At 23.3% G+C, this 3,831-nt stretch overlaps 1 protein-coding gene across 1 annotated transcript in view; it reads left to right on the forward strand.

Moving 5' to 3' along the window:
* The window catches only part of LOC124815466 (opsin-3), a 19,729-nt gene continuing 15,898 nt past the window's right edge, over positions 1 to 3,831 (forward strand). The window contains exon 1 of the mRNA XM_065815257.1: positions 1 to 194. The gene's annotated coding sequence lies outside the window, so the exon portion shown is untranslated. The remainder of the gene's footprint in view (positions 195 to 3,831) is intronic.

The following is a 3,831-nucleotide window of genomic DNA, read 5'->3' on the forward strand; positions in this document are numbered from 1 at the left end:
TATTTTTATTTTCAAAATATATTTCGTTTATAATGATAATACACTTTAAACGTGAGGATGTTAAATTGCATAACATAATAAATGTTTATAAGCACTATTGCAAAATAGTGAAAAGCATTTTTTTCAGACATTTAAATCAACTTATTTTTTGATTGACTCGGTATTCTGAGATTCAGTGAACAAATTGGATACAGGTAATTCATTAAAATAGATCATTTAAATTACCCTTTTTTTTATCGGGTAATGAAAAATGTATTAACTTTACATTAGTCTTGTTTTAATTGATATTTGTAACCGATATATTAGAGATAGTATGAGAAAATATTAGAAGAGATGAATGTTGGTATGCAATAAATATATGCGCAAGAAAGTGCTTGAACATGTAACTTAAAATTTAAAATTATTATTTGTAAATATGAATTGCAAGTAGATAAGCTTGATAATCTTAAGATTATGCATAAGAGTCCATAATCTTAAGATGATGCAAAATCATTACTTTGATAGAAAAAAATTAATTTCTGAATAGATAGAAAAAAAGTAATTTTTATTTTTTTTTTAAAAAAAGACATATATGGTATTTCGAAAAAACTGAGAACTTCCTTTAAAAAATTAAAATAAAAGTATTAACTAATATATATTACATACAAATATAGTATTAAGTATAAAAGTATAACCCATGTGTAAAATAGATCTATATATCAATATCTCTTGATGGCATTTCAATCAATATTAATTTTTACTTTGAATGTTAGGTTGGGAACTTGTTATATATTTTGAAAGCCCATTTCATTATATTAAATATCTCTATTGTCTTATACCAGAAATCTCAATTGTTCCCTTTCTAGACTATTTACACCCACTCACTAAACATCTTCATTTAAATCAAATTATTTATTTAACAATTTTATTTTAATAACTTTTAAGATTTGAAGTACATATTACCCTTAATGTTTACTCACCTCCCCAACCCATGAGGGCCATTACAGTCGAGGCGGCTACTTTTAATTGTGGTTACAACCCTCTCTTAGCTCTATAACTTCAACACTTACTCGGAGCTTCTCGCTTATGAAGCAAGCGTTCTACCACTACACCACTACCGCACATTACTGAATTAAGCTATTAATTATAAAATTTAAAAACTATCTGTTGAATTTGTAAGTTTGAATTACAACCTGGTTTTGAACTTGATTTGAATTTTCAAAAAAAGTGAATATTTTATCACAAACTTAAAATTTCCTAAATAAGCTTTTTCCCCCTAAATCTTAAACGTAATATAGCAAAATATAAAAAAAGTTTTTTCCAAAGATTCTTTGTAGTATCTTTAGTTAATGATCGACCAGTTTGTGAATAAAGACAAAACTACAAATAAATTTTATAAAAATTGGAAAACTTACAAGTTATCTACCCAACATTTATTAAAATTGTTTATCCAAATCATATGCTTTCAGATGCTATATTTATCTTTCTGTTTTCATGCTACTTTTTAGCAAATATGAAGTTCTATTTATAACTAAAACAATGTTCTGAAGTAAAATGAAGTAAAATGCCCAATAAAAGACAGTCCAGTAAAAGCAATAAATAAAAAATATCTATTAGATGTGGGAGGTTACGAGAAATAAAAATTTAAAAATTATAGTCAATTTTTAACTGACAGGGCTTTGGAATTCAAACTAAAAAATTTTAGCTATACAATTATTAAAGTTGTTCTACTTGAATTTTACATTGCCTTATTAAAGTCTGAATAGATCCAACAATAATTTTCAAATGATCTTCAGCATTTTCAACGGGCTTTGAACACGGTATAATCATTATTTCAATTCCTTTTCTTAAACCTCTTATTTCATTAGCCATATTTGACTAACTGATTAGAAATTTTCTCTGAAACTTTGTAAAATACATCATTCAGATAATTAAAAACATTAAAAAATTATTAAAAATTAAGAACACTAATTTCAATAAAGTTGCAATTATTGTAAAACCTGTTTTATAATATATTACAAAACGATGTGCTGAAAATAGCCATGTTTAAAAAAAGAAGTATATATATATATAAATATATATATATATATATATATATATATATATATATATATATATATATATATATATATATATATATATATATACATATATATACATATATATATATAAATATATACATATATATACATGTATGTATACATATATGTATACATATATATATACATATATATATATATATATGCATATATATAATTATACATATATATATATATATATATATATATATATATATATATATATATATATATATATATGTATATATATATATATGTATAATTATATATATGCATATATATATACATATATATATATATATGCATATATATAATTATACATATATATATATATATATATATATATATATATATATATATATATATATATAAATATATATATATATATATATGTATATATATATACATATATGTATATATATATATATATATATATATATATAAATATATATATTTATATATATATATATATATATATATATATATATATATTTATATATATATATTTATATATATATATTTATAGACAGAGGCGGCGTTAGGGTAGGGCCTGGTTGGGCGATGGCCCAGGGCGCCGAAAATAAAGGGGTGAAACTAATTGGTTATTTTACCCTTTGCCTTTTTTTTTGAATGGGGTTAAATTGAGCTAGGGGCGCCGTAGAAATCTCACCCAGGGCGCTGGTAGTGCTAAAACCGGCACTGTTTATATATATATATATATATATATATATATATATATATATATATATATATATATATATATATATATATATATATATATATATATATATATATATTCGTATATATATATATATATATATATATATATACTAGCATAAGTTACCCGGCGTTGCCCGGGCCAATATTTAAACTGGCTTACCTGATATCTGTACACAAAAATCGGCCCAAAAAATGGTCCCCTCTGATCCCGGGGTCAGGGGGGCCCATTTTTAGGCCCCCTTGACCCGGGGGTTGGGGTACGGGGTCAAAACCCAGCTAAGAACCTTCTCCTCCTCGAGGACTACCCCCATGCCAAATTTCATCGAGATCGGTCCGGCGGTTTGGATTTCTATAGAGAACAAACAAACAAACAAACACACACACACACATTGCCCTTTATATATATAGAAGATATATATATACTTATATTACAATAAAATACCATAAGCCAAACTTAGTTACTTCAAAAAGTGAGCAAGGTCACGTTAATAAAATTAAATTTGACAAAATAAATAATATTATTTGAAAAAAATTAAATTTGCAGCAGTGGAAAAATATCATTGTTGTTTAATAAAATTACTCACTAAATGAATGCACATTTATACAACTTGATATTAACAATTTTTACCACAAATTAAATAATATTAGATAAGTTTAGACAATAATAAAACATTAGACTATATACATTATAATAAAATATAGCATATTTTATTATAATGTATATAGTCTAATTGTATATAGTCGAATTTAATATAGCATAAAAACATTATTCAATCTTATCAATTAGGCCTGTATTGCGAATATGGTTAAATAATAATGCAAAATCAGCCTTAACTTGAAAAAATCAGAAAAAATTTATTTAAATTTTCAAACACATTGGCTACCAAATTGAAATAAACACTAATTTAAAAATTGTGAGATTTCTTTGATTTTCTTGATATATATATATATATATATATATATATATATATATATATATATATATATATATATATATATATATATATATATATATATATATATATATATATATATATATAAAGTACTGGTCAAA

Source organism: Hydra vulgaris, chromosome 13 (assembly GCF_038396675.1).
Source record: "Hydra vulgaris chromosome 13, alternate assembly HydraT2T_AEP".
In the NCBI taxonomy this organism is placed as follows: Eukaryota; Metazoa; Cnidaria; class Hydrozoa; order Anthoathecata; family Hydridae; genus Hydra; species Hydra vulgaris.